The sequence below is a fragment of the Sebastes fasciatus genome, chromosome 13 (genome assembly GCF_043250625.1).
Source record: "Sebastes fasciatus isolate fSebFas1 chromosome 13, fSebFas1.pri, whole genome shotgun sequence".
NCBI lineage: Eukaryota > Metazoa > Chordata > Actinopteri > Perciformes > Sebastidae > Sebastes > Sebastes fasciatus.
Genome location: NC_133807.1, coordinates 24173143 through 24187091, shown reverse-complemented (window position 1 = coordinate 24187091; position 13949 = coordinate 24173143). Strand labels below are relative to the sequence as shown.

General features: G+C 40.5%; 1 protein-coding gene across 7 annotated transcripts in view; it reads left to right on the top strand.

Annotated features, from left to right (window-relative positions):
* The window catches only part of spop (speckle type BTB/POZ protein), a 210941-nt gene that overhangs the window by 47452 nt on the left and 149540 nt on the right, over nucleotides 1-13949 (top strand). For 6 of the 7 annotated variants that reach the window (XR_012596733.1, XR_012596734.1, XM_074656322.1 and 3 more), the window contains exon 2: nucleotides 3262-3397. The exons of the other annotated variant lie outside the window; for it this stretch is intronic. The gene's annotated coding sequence lies outside the window, so the exon portion shown is untranslated. The remainder of the gene's footprint in view (nucleotides 1-3261; nucleotides 3398-13949) is intronic. 7 annotated transcript variants of the gene reach the window in all.

The following is a 13949-nucleotide window of genomic DNA, read 5'->3' as shown; positions in this document are numbered from 1 at the left end:
TGTATATTGGACACAGAAAGTATAGACCACAAAAAAACATTTTTAGCTCCAAAAAAACAATGATGAAGATGTTAAAGTTGAGGACACAAAGTTGAGGGAAGAAGTGATAGTTCAAAATATCATACTCTCTGCAAAACAGATTTTTTATCCACTAGGGGGCAGCACAAACAAGCTGTGAACACAACAATTACTTATTATCATCTCTTCTCCATCAACCCCTGAGGAAAATCTGTCTCTTTAGCTTCTAAATATTCTAATGTTCACCTGCTGGTAGCTAACAACGTCTGTGTACCATTTGTTGTTGAGCGAGTAGCGTGCAGTTGGTATTTAGAGTTGCCTTCAGATGCCTTTTACAGCCAAAAATGAGGTTCCAAGTGCGGCGAGAGTAAATCAAAACAGTAAAATTGTGGGCCCTAAAACCAAAACAAAAAGCTGTCAAACTGTCTGTGGTTTCATTACTAGAGGTGACCCCTTTCATATACAGGTTGTCATGTGATCCATTGGTAATATGTAAAATAATCAATTATTGCCACTTCAAAGAAAGTCCTTACTTAAATACTTATTTGTGATTAGGAATCTATTCTTGATCTGATTTCTGGCAAAAACACTGACTAACTAACTAATAATTATTTTAATTATCTATTATATTGATTATTTAGTCTATAAAATATGAAAGAAATAGTGAAAAGTTAGAAATTACTGTCACAAGTTCACAGTGACTACGTTTACATGCACAAAATATTCAGTTTTTTGCCCTTATTCTGAAAAAGTTAATTCCTACTAAGCTATTTACATGGCTAATGAAAATTTCCGTTTACATGCAGCCATGCGTACTCCAATTAACGTAACCGGCGGCGGACTTGTTCCACCGTGCGAACACAGCCTCCCTCTTTCATTCCTTCAACCACCTTCTTGAAAAGGTCGGCGTTGCGATATTTGCGCATATCCAAAAATCCTGTTGATATCCAGGTCTTTCATAATATTTAAAAGTAGGTGTGTTTCTCCTTCCGACCAGAAATGTTGGTTTTTCTTTTGGGAAGCATCTCCGCAAACTGTCGGCTAGTCGGTTTGTTTACAACGAACGGAGCTGGCCACAAACAGGCAAACGGCTGCGTGTCGCTAACGGACATAAAAACCCCAATTTTATTCTCAATGTGCTGTATACACGACTAAAGAATGCTCCTATTAAAACCTGAATAATATTGGCATATGTCTTAATCGGAAAATACTCCATTCAGAATAAGGCCTTATTCAGAATATCAAACTGAAAATGCTGTTTACATGACCCCTATCAAATTCATAATGTTGTCGTATTTGGAATAATAGTGGAATATTAGTGTGCATGTAAACTGTCTTTTTGAAAGTGACTTCTATTTTTCCGGCTAACAGTCCGAAACCCCAAGATATTACATTAACAATACTGTATGTGTGTATATATACGACGTATATATTGTATATATATATCTCTGTTGCGCGACTAATCAATCAGTAGACGAATCATTTCATCACAAGTTTCAATATTGTCAATGTCTTACTGCAGCTGTAGAGGCAGCAATAAGCTGAAACTAGTAGGTTGCCAGGTTTTAATGTATAAAGCTGTGTATGCCAAGGCTGTGCGGTTATCTGAAAATATCCAGTATTCTCTTTTGGCATGGTTTGATACCCGCTGCATTCTGAAATGTGAAAAAAATAATTACTGAAGTTACAGTCTCAACTTTGACTGCTAAATGTCACAAATCAAAAGCAATAAAAAATGATTTATTGTACTGAAGGCGTGTTACAGGCAGGATGGTCAGTTCCCCATTCGCCTGTTGAAAATGTTTTATAAAACAAGGTTGGTATTATAATTGATTTTCTACAATGGGGCCTATTGATCCAGGTTGCATCTATTTTGTTGTCAAGTTTGGAGTGAGCGCTGCTTTGTTGAGTCAGTGATCACGTATTCATTTCAGGTGAGCTATTGATCAGACGATGCTGCTGTGCCCACACACGCACATCACAGAGACAGGCTCCCTTTTTGACATTTCTCTCAGGGCTCAACCTCTGTATTATGCATCTGATTGACATTTCCGTGCTATGTGTGTGTAAACATGTGGCTCTTAAGATATTTCATTCATTCATGTAGATCATCTCCTTCTCTCTGTGAGGTAAAAGCCCACAGGCAGTTTGGATACTGGTCATGAATACAAAAGAGCGTAGCCTATTCTTTGTTCAGCACATCTGGGCCAAATTTAAGTTAATGTTTTAGTTTGTGTCAGAATTTATGTTCTTTTCTGTAGCCATAATTTCAAGTCATTCAAGCCTGATTTAAAATGCAGTTTTGGACTTTATGAGCTGGGTATAAAAGAAAATGGACTCAAATCAGCCAGATATTTCTGCTTTAAATGTCTTAAATTTCAGGCATCTTTATGGATTGGCTGTGTTATGAGCCCAACGAGCATCACTCTAGAATAATGGTTGGCCTCACACCACCAGCCGGCTCTGTGAAATCCTGTTGGTCTGCGGTTGGCAGGCATGAGGAGTGTGAGTAAGCGGTCATGTTTATTTAGGTAGAGGTGGTATTTGAAAGTGAATTAGACTTGGAGGATTTTAATGAGACTGCCAGAGCATACCTCTACGCTGGAGTTGAGTGCCACTATGGGTCTGTTCTATCAGATGGTTGTTCTGTTATTGGGGTCTCCGCGGGGCCTTTATACATCACATTAACATGCAGCATCTACATCTGAATTATATCCACAAAGATTTTTATCCATATTTATGGGTCAGTGTAAATATACCCCAAGAAGTATTAAAGAAGCATTAAGCCTGCTTTGAATCTTATTGCTATAAGCACCGTCGTTTGATTTGTGGAAATGAGATTGCATTCCTTCATGGCTCTGTTTACACCTGTGGCTTAGCTTAGTTTGCCGTTTGGATACAGTCCAGATACAGTTTGTGTTTGGATTAGTGTTTTAATGCCGGGTGCAATTACGTAAGGAGGGGCCCCTGTTCCACTTTGTTCCGCCTCGCTGTGTAAACCTCACTACCTCTTCATAAAACATGTGTCTTTGTAATATCTTGTCACACACACACACACACACACACACGTAAGCACACACACTCAAAAAATGTTCTGCATTCAAGTCTCCTACATAACAGATGCGCACACAAACAGTCAACTTGACAAGGAGTCTCTTGCAAGAATATGATAAGGCACTGGCTCGCACCCACGCTCGCTCTCACAACGGTCTTGTTGATTCTTTCCGCTGTTTGCGTTTGCAGCTTGCCAAGAAGCTCAGGCTTTGGACAGACATGCAGTACTGACACACCTACAGACGGAGAGACCTGGCAGACAGAGTCCAGCTGGCTGGTCATGGCAGCAGCAAGCGGAACAGATGTGTGAGGGACTTTGATCTAGGTGAGTACCAAATAGGGTGAGGATCTGGGGGAGGGAAGGGGGGGTATTGGTCTATACCAATATGAGGAAATAGCAAGTATACTGTAGAGGGGGGGCTGGGATCAGGGGTGTTAGAGACACTTTTAGCCTACGATACTGTTGTTGAATTTTAATGGCCAACATGAACGCATTTGACTTAAAATGGTGTCTGTGGGTCCTGCAAAGGTCTTGTTTTAGTTTAAGTGTTAAACTGGCTCCTAACTACTGTATTTCATAAATATTGCAGTCTCCCTGGTGCCATGTGTTCTGCACTGATTTGTCAGCCAAGGCATACAAACCAATAGATAATTTTACAGTTTGCAAACAATGACGTACGTAAGTGTGTGCAGACTGCACACGCAGTTTGGCAACGGAAGTACGGCGTAGTGCAATAGCATGTCAAGCTATGCAAGGGCATTAACCACCAAAGCTCACGAATGCAACCTGAAGAATTAGATTTTCCAGATCCGTGTGTGCTTTTAGTGAGTGGGTAGAAGATGTTAGCAAGCGGCAATATATACAGTGGCCAGATAGAGAGTTTTAAAATCGGCGCTACAAACACAAGCATTTTGGATCGTGTCCTCCTCATTCCAGTGGTATTCAACAGGTTTAATAGCTTACAGTCATAGACGCTGCCGGTGTTTTGGTTTAACAAGTGACTGTGTTAACTGGTGACTCAGCCGAATGCGTCATGGTTGCTCGTAGCGATGGCACCTGTTGAAAACGGAAAATGTAGGCGTCCACGTAAAAGCCTTCAATCAATGTGAAATACATACTCATCTGTGTTTATTATGAACACCAACCATTTACGTAAGTTATTACAAGCAACCACGGAAGGACGCATTCGGCTGAAAGTTACCAACTAACACAGTCGCTTGTTAAACCGAAATACCTTTTGCTCTGAAACAGTCCTGATCCTGTCTAAATCCGGTAGAACTTTTGTCCACTGTTAGAATATCGATTCTCACAACCAAACACGCAACAACCAGACGTTTTGATGCTGATAACTTTTTTAATTCAATGTTTAAAGCTTGCTTACTTGTTTGGATGGATGGAGCAAAATGCTATTTCGTTGCCAACATGCGTGTGCATATTTTTGATGACGTCAGCTGTAAAAGGGTCTACAGTTAATTTGATTTGCATGTTTATTTGTTTAACATGCTGTGTTCTTTGAATTCTATGTGGTATTAAAGTCTTTGCAGACATGTCATGGAAAATAACGAGCTGCTAAGTTGTAGCTCAGTAGTTTTTCTTAAGCAAACTAAGTTTCGTTTTGCTTTTTGAGACGCGTACACCTATTCTCAGATGGCTCGTGTTGAACCAAATAGTGGGTAAAAAGGAAATTGATGGTCCAGAATGAGAAATAAGGTAGATGGTTTGAATAGAAAACACAAACCTTCAAAAAGAATGAAGGTGACAGAAGATCTGAAGGCCACCAGTGGAGTAGCAAGAGAACAGAGGATGCTGCAGACACTTGATCATATAAATGGCAGCTGGTAAGAAGTTTGAGATAGTATTCAGCCGTCATTTAAAAGTGGAAATATCACCCTGTTCTAATAAAAGTGAGAAAAGAGGAAGGAAATCAGGTTTGTAGAAGGGGAAATGAGGGCGGAGGCATGGAGGATGTGCTAAGATGAGAGGCCAAAAAAAAAAAAAAAGAACAATAAAATATATCCTTCAGGGGAAATGATGTGGGCCTGTGTGTTTCATGCCTCCCCCGAAAACTTTTCCATGTTAATTAGGTAATGCAAAACTAGCAAGAACAGCAAGACAGCAAGAAAGCAGGAGCAAAAGCTAGATGAAAAGACACATACTCTATTCAGTTAGAGGCCAGAAGACACACATTTTTGTTGTGTGCTGAGAGGAGAAAATAGTAAATGATAGTGAATTATTGATGTGACATACTGGCCTGCTGGTGTGTACAGGTTTGTTTGCAGTTTCATTGTTTATTCAAACGTTTAACAAAGTGAATCTTTTATTTTTCGGTTTAAAAGGTAAACGTAGAGCAAAACGTAGAGACACGAGAGATTCCAGGACGCAGTTCAAATCCTTTCTCCACGTTCCCACATGTTCGCTGTGTGATTTACCTTCATATATTCAAAGTGAAAGTAGCATTTCACTTGGCAGTGTCTTCTAACATCAGCGTTGCTGCAGTGCATATATCCATGAAAATTAAATCTGTGTGTGGGATTTGTTGAGAACTGCTGGGATATTTTAATCACCTCCTTTCTATATTATCATACATACATACAGAGCATCATGCAGAATCAACAGGAATATGGGTTTGCAGATGTACACATGAGGCAGTGCATGTGATATTGGATTTCTTGATTGTGACTCAATTTATGTTCTCTAGGGGAAACTACTATTATTACTAGATGTGTGTGTGCGTCTGTATACGCGAGTGAAAGACAGTCCTTGCTGACCCTGCAGTTACAGCCAATTTGCTGTGATCACAGTGACAAGTGTCTCCATATACAATAGATACTTAGTAATTAGCTAAAAGGAGATGGAGAAAGGTTGGATTTGGTGGGGCATTAGAGGACCTGTCAGAGCGCCCCACTCATCTTACCCCCCCAAAATCTGTCAAGAGGCTTGTCTCAGGCCTGTCCCCCCCCCGTCCCCTCCCTCACACTTGGCTGCTCCAGTTAATTGAAGCCACTTCAGATCAGTCAGAGGAGCTGGATCTGCACGCCTGAGCAGACCACGGCGCTCACCTGACCTGTCAGTCACTACTGCCAGCTGCCTGCCACACACAACCACATCCCAACACATCGTTCTCTTTCACATTTATAACCTCAGGAAGCAGCAGGGATCCCAGGGAGACGTTTAGCGTCACACCCATCCAAACCCTCCTCACTGTCCGTCCCAGTTGTGTCTAAACCAGGGTGCATTTGTCAGTTTTTAAGAAGTGTATTATTTAAAGAGGACCTATTATGCTTTTCTGCTTTTTGTTGTTATATAGTTTTTTGTGCATGTAAAAGGTCTGTAAAGCTACAAAACCCAAAGTCCACGCCAAAGGGAGTTACTCTCCCCCACAGAAACACTGCTCCTGAACTGCCTGAAACTCCTTGATTGAAGTCCTGCTTTTTCTTCCGCAACATGGTGATGTCACAGAGTAACACATTTGCATATTACCTGCCTAGTGGCTAGTTTGGCACGCCCTCATACAAAGCTAGTTTGAGCGGAGCTGGAGCAGAGTCCGAAGAGTTTGATTCAGAGCAGACTGGGCTTTTTCGGGCAGGAGCTCAAACAGAGAGTTTCAGACAGAGGGTGAAAAAAGGTGCTGCAGCATGTAAACATGTTCTAGTAGAAACTCAAAATACAAGTTTGCACTTGAAAGTGAGCATAACAGGTCCTCTTTAAACCCTTGAGCTTTTAGTTTCTTTCATTTAGGCAGGTGAGAGTGGTGGCTTTTAAACTCAAATAATAACCGTCCAGAGATATCCGTAAATGTGGACCTCAAATGAACTGCAAGGCAGTTTGTTAGGAGTTAGACCTTTATCTTCAAAGAGTGACCCTGAAATACAGTTTTATGGCTATAAGGAGACGGGTGTTGTCATCTGATAACCAGTGGTTACTCATGCTTGAAAAGCCAAGCAAAACAAAATGAGCCAAGGGCAAACTTGCACTCAAGATGCATTGAAATGCTTTTTTCAATACATTTCCAAACTCTGCAAAAGAGCAGACGAGAAGTGTTAAAGCTCAGTGCAAACAAAGAGCCAAGACTGCAAGTGCACAAAACTGAGCTGAAGCGACACGGACTGCAATTGGATTTGTTTGGACTAATTTGCCTGCCGCATGGCTTTTGTTGATATATTACGGCCGAATTGAAAATTGTATGTGGTTATCATAAAAGCAGCCCATTCATGAATGCAACAAAGCAACTACTTGTCCCCTGATTTGGACCAAAACAAGCTGAGTAAGGTTTGCAAAGGCCAGAAAAGTGATACTGTGGAAGAAACAAGCAATGCTGTAATTCTTCTTGTGAGGACAATCTCACGGTTCTCCTGGAGCAGGCAAGTGGCTCAGTGCCTTGCTTACTGACACATCAGGAGGGCGGATGTTTGCTGACTGTTTGCACCATAGACTGCATATGAAGATGGATGGATAGGTCATAAATCCTGACCCTCCATGTTAGCGGATGGAACATGGGTCACACTAAAAAGTCAAAGTACACATGAAATACCTTATTCCCAAAGATAGTTTCTGACATTTTAGGTACTTCTTATCACGCGGATGTCTGTTCAAGTGTTAATTTTTCTGATAAGTTTGTTTTTAATTAGTTACTTGATGCTATGAGTAGGGGGTTAGACGTCATGATTGACAGCTGTGATTGACAGCTGCTCTGAGTGAAGTAGTCGTGCAGCTGGAGGCTCGGGAATCGTACGAGAAACTTTCCATAACTGTCACGAGTCTGTGTAATAAATCATTGTTAATTTGATCATAAATGTAGTTACAGAGTTATTATGGTTAGTTGTTGTGTCTTTCTAGCCAATCAGCTACCGTGGTGCTAATGTAGTATATTTTGGCTTCACTTTTGTACAGGAAGTGGAGATGCATCATCCGTCTATATACAGTCTATGATTTGCACCTACAGGTCTTCCAGTTGTTGAGCGATCGTCCCTTTGTTGCACTAAAAGGGGAAACTTTTCTATGTGACATCCTGCAGGAATTCTGCAGCATAATAGTTTCCTCTTGAATACTGTGCTCCTGTGTTGGTTCTGCAACGCTGCCTTCCATAACACTGAACACTGGGGATGTGTGAAGTTGAACCACAGGGAATAGATCTTTTTGAGACAACCCACTCGGGAGTGAACATCTAAAATGAGAAGTGGAGCCTGTGTATTGTTTTAAATGCCAGGCTTCTCCTCATTCGGCGCGCCTTCCTGTGCGAGCCTTTAGTTGTAGCTCAGTCAGCTGACATTTAATGCTCAGCCATTACGTACTCCGCCGCTGCTTTAGTATAGACCTAGTTGTTACCGGCATGAATATGAACAGACAGATGTGACAGCTGGCCAGCCATATGTGACAAGCCTTTTAGATCTTTACGCCTTAATTATTCCTTCCCTCGGGACCAATATTGACATTTTAGGTCTTAACACTCAGACCTTACAAACTGCCAGCCTCCAGTTGGCATTATGTCTCTTGGCAACCCGCGAGCAGACCGAGAAAGGTGCTTGAAAAGTGCTCACAGCCAAATTCATTTGTCAGCTGTGGTGTTTTCAAATTCATCAGTGTTATAAAAATCTCTGTGTGTTGTTTACTGATAAGTAGCTGTGTCAAAGGTTTTCTTTTGTTTTTTCTTAATGAAGTTTTTGTGGGAGTTTTTGTTAATTTTCAGTGAGGGTCTGAGGTTGGAAGGCGTGTGTTTTCATTTATTTTCAGTGTGGGCGTTGAGAAACCCTTGGAGACTTGCTGTGATTAGAGGCTACACAAATAAAATTGACTTATCTAATAACTGGAAGTGGAAGTTGAATTATTTCGAACACTGTATCTATAATTATCTAATCTTGCCTGCAATTTTCACACGGCTCCAATAATCCTGCTGCAGCATGCAAGTGATATTTTATTTTATCTGGATGATGTCACACCACAGGAGGGCAAATTCATAGTTTCTACGCTGAATGAGCTGCCGCAATCTCTTTTGAAGATTTGACGTGTGTATTTATCACGCTGTTGTATAAGCGCTGCTCACAGGAATGAAGGCAACTTTGTAATTTTTCTCCGTGAATCTTTTTCCTCTCTCCGTCTCTATTCCCCTCGCTGTGCGTCTCACCCGGGTCGTCCCACACATTTTCATTTCTCTTGTTATCCCAGGTTCTAATTTCAGTTGCCGCGGCAACCCTGCGGCTCCCTCCACTTATTCCTCCTGCCTCGTCTCTCTGAGCTCCTTGTTAAGCATGGCAGAGCTGGTCAATGATTGTGTTTTATTTATATTTTTCGTCTGGTAGGGTTCCTTTCGATGGGACCACACACGTCTGGCTTTCTTTCTACTGTATTTTCGTTACATGTCTTTCTTGCTTACTTGTTTGCTTTCTTCTTTTTCTTATTTTGTTGCAGTCTGTCCTTGTGTTGTTTTTTCTCATGACACTGCAGACTGCCACTGTTAGCTGTCAGTCGTGCAGTAAATTGTGGTCACTCAAGGACACTAGGTGGGCCGTGGCTGCTTATCCAATGCCATACTTGGAGGCAAATTAGTTTGCTCAGTGTGCCTTGTCTGATTGTTTGCTTTTATGCAGATCAAGTTGAAATGGAGTTCAGCCAAACTGTTGGTTCATCAGTAAAAATGTGCTAATTTGTAGTTTACTTATTGTAAGGGATGCATAATATAAAACTGTTTACACATATCTGAGAACTTTGCTATAATTCCCATGGTTATCTTTAATTCATTGCAATGCCACCATATGCTTAGTCTCCACTTGTTATAGCTACTTTGACTGTAATGTTTTGTGCAGATTTAGACGTTTTGCTAAAAACACTGCTGTTTAAGTATCTCCCCTGATTTATTATTAATCACTACAGTACATCATTTCAGTGTCTGCATTCACTTACTGTAAAGCAGATGAGCACAATTGACTTGAACTGAAATGTACAGCAGAAGATTCAATTTGTAAAAAACATTTTTTTCTTTTTTTCTACAGCAGCTGCAACCCTGAAAGCTTTTCTGTGAGATGCCGACTTGAAAACAAGCTATTGTAAACAGGGAAATTACAATTGCGTAGTATTTGTCAGGTTTAAAAAAATGGATGAATCTGTTTAAAGCTTAAAAACAAGAGGAAATATGTGCCCAATGCACTTTTAACTAACAAATGAATCATAAACACATCACATTCACGCCATTTAACAGCTGTAAGTTTAATATTTGTCACAATTTTATGGAAATCATTGCCTGATACCTCTACATGGTAGCTTAAAGTCAGTTTGACACACTAAAAGACCAGTATAATATAGATGTACCCTGGGACTGGACAGTTTGATGCTTGTTTATTTCTCAGCAGAAATTTTTCTCACTTTTTTTTTTCTTTCCTTCCTTGTCTCCTATTGTTCATCCTTCCCTCCCTCACTGTCTGTTTTTCTTCCTTCCACACTTATCTCTTAATAACATCTCTGAAACTGTTATACTGTAGATATCACGCTGTTATATCTGTAGATAATGCCAACAAATGACCACACCAGGATGTTTAAAACTGCAAGTCTTCACATTCTTTAAATGGTAATACAGTGCAGCGCTCATGGAGTGAATATCAGCAACAGGAAATTATTCTAAATTGCAAAGCTTTATGTAGAGATTAACCGATAACATCTTTTCTATCCTGATACTGATTCCAATACCTGAACTGCTACTACGGATCCGATACCAGTGTGTTAAATACAAACAAAACAACCCGTCACTATCCATCTGCAGCCGTTCTATATTTCTACTAGTGGAAGTTGTTTCACTGGGTATACCCAATATATATATAGGGAAGAGATGGGAAGGAAACGAGATGGCTCGTTAGCATCATCAGTTTCGGACGAAACAATCATTTTGATGGAAGTAGCTATGGAAAGAGCCATCTCGCTTCTTTTTCATCTCTGTTGAGAGTTGCACATGCTCAGTACCGACAGGGCAGGATGTACGGATTGGGTAGCGAGTGAGACATGTTTTTGTTGTTTCTGCGTAACATAAATTAGCTGATAAGTGATATGATAATGTGATATCGGATCGGTGCATACATTAGACTTGCTTACTCGCCGATACCCAATCCAGCATTTTAGGCGGCATGAATGGTGGCGTCTCACAGTCAACACTACATAGGAATGTTGGCATTTGGAAATTCTTTGAATGACTGAAGAAAAACGACTCTTTCGGTTACTTCAGTAACTTCTTCAAGACAAGTCCATCTTGGTTATCCGAAGTTACAGGGACTGGAATTGGATTTGTTTTGACACCTGTCTTCCTTGTTTGCTTCGCTTTCTCAGTTTCTGTCTGTCAGGATGTTCCTGCTTCTTTTTTTTCTTACTCTTTTTCTCATTGGTCATAGTATTTTGTGGACAAAACCTGTTTGTGTTTAGAAGCGTCAGTGTAAGAAAAAGGCAGGTCCTTCCATCTTTTCATTTTTGCTTTTGCTACTCTTTCTTTATTAAAATCTCCTATTATCTTTATGTATCTTTGATACATTTATATATTCGACATGGTCTAAGATAAATGCTGTCTGGCTCCCTACTGTGTTTTTCCCCTTTGTTCTTTCTCTGTTTATCTGCCTCTGTCCCTCCGTCCATCACTGTCTGTTGTTGCCACCATGTTGGCATCTGCCGGAGCAGAGAAAGTGTCTCTGGTGCTTTTGATCGGCCGTTCAGAGATGGGAATGTGTCCGCCTGACTCAAATGACTTCATTAGAGAGTGATAATCTCAGAGGGGGTCGCCACCAAAGGCAGCCTGATGCGACTGATTTGTCAGTGCCATTTAGACAAAAGATAAAACGTGTTTAATAGTTAACACGAGTAATTTCAAATGGCAGAATAGGCAGAGAAGATGAGTTTTAGGGCTGGAAGTTTGGTCTAGTGACAGGAGTGCTCTCAGAGATAGTGAAAGAGAGGTAGATGAATTAGGAAGGCTTGGATTCTGAGCATAACTGTTGGTCACGGTCCCAGATTCACTGCAGAGATCTGAAATGTCACCGTGTGTGTGTGTGTGTGTTTGTGTTTGTGGTAGTCTAGCAGCTTTATCTGTGTGGCATTTCCTGCTTTCAGAACCAACTACGACACCATCTGATGACCCTCCAAAAGGCTCGGTGCAAAGAATATTGAGGGGAACACATGTAACCTTAACATGAATTAGGAAAGCTTGGATTCGGAGGGTGACACAAAGGGTTGTGTCACCTTTACCAACACCAGCAGCTATTTTGAGGGCGTTATCTTAATAGTGTTTGTTGTGGGAGTTCGGATTTGATTCCCCCATGCTGGCTTTTCTGTGAGCCCCTGTGTGCAGGTAATGAACTGATCTCAAATCAGACTGCTGGCTGATTAATACAGATGATATGACACATTCACAGTCGTCTGGCAACAGCTTCGTGGCTGCAACTTTGCAGTCGTTTCCACTTCAGCACTGCGAGGATCGAGGTTGGCATTTAGGTGCCAGCAGCCAAACAGGGACGTACGACTGCAAGCACTCACCGCCCACCACTATCTCAACTACGGTTCTTCAGGGACTGGATATGGAAAATGTCACCTGAAAATTATATGTAAATATTGAAACTGTTGAGATTTTAGCATTTTTAATGTCGTATATCTCCTAAAGAGAAAGTCACAGTGATAGTAGCGTCATTGAAATGACATTAACATACCGAACGCCACACACATGGGGTATACTTCTGCTTTTTAATTATGCATAATTAGCTAACAATGTGAGCAATATGTACAGGCTCATGCTCATTCATCTGAATTATTTGTGATGGGAGTAGCAGTGAAATTTAATCAGTACAAGTTTTTCTGATGATTTTATTTTAAAAGTTTCCTCTTTTTTTATTTTATTTTTACTCTTAAAGGTTCATCTGACCCGCAACATTTTTTCTCTAATGGCATTTCCCTTTTTACTATCAAGGCTGTGGATTTGACACTTTTCAGAGTGAGACGGCTCATTTTCAGCCCTCACTGTATAATGTATGTGCTCTTTAATGTATAGATAACAATGTATAAAAGGTGAGGAGATCACTGTTGGTTTAAAAAAAAATCCATCTTTTATGAATTAAATGGAGAGCATTTAAAATTCTCTCTGAATATAAATGAATGTGTCCGTGTGTGTGTATGTGTGTGTGTAAATGTGGTAATTGGGAGGCAGAGTGACGTTGGGGCACACGAAGGAGTAACCCTTGTCGTACCAAGTGCAACCGATGGATAGAACTGAACTTATTAGCGCAGCTACCTTTCCTCTCCCTTCCTCTCACTGAAAAGAGCAACAGCAAAGCAATAAGACAGAGAGCACCGTGTGCACCTGTCTCCCGTCTCCAAAACTCCTCAACGGTCTGTGAGGCTCTGCCAGTGAATATATATGAATCCTGTATCTGTAGTGAATGGGAATGAAAAACCCTCATAGTTGACAAATTATGTGGTAAATAATGAGATAGATGCATTCACTCATTAAATTAAATATAAAATACCTCTGGTTGTGTAACCATCAGGTAGTGAATTAAATTATTACTTAGCGCATGTCTTTGTTTCCTTCTTTGGATGTTATGAAATACGGCCTCAAATCAGTAGACAGCAAAGGAGAACAACACCTTGTCTTGTATTTCAGAGTTTCTGAAGACTTCACACCTTTTGTTGTTGATGTGTACTCCGAGTCTCTACATTCAGGATGCCAATTTATTCACTTCAGTAGAGGTGATGGAAACACCTAATTGCGTTTTACATTTTGCAGCATTTCAAACATCAGTTTAGAGTTTGCTTGACATTTGAGTTCTTGTATGTGTGATATTTTTTTATTACTTCTAATGGGACACCATGTTCACTTTAGAACTTCACATAGAAACATCTTAATAAATATATAAAG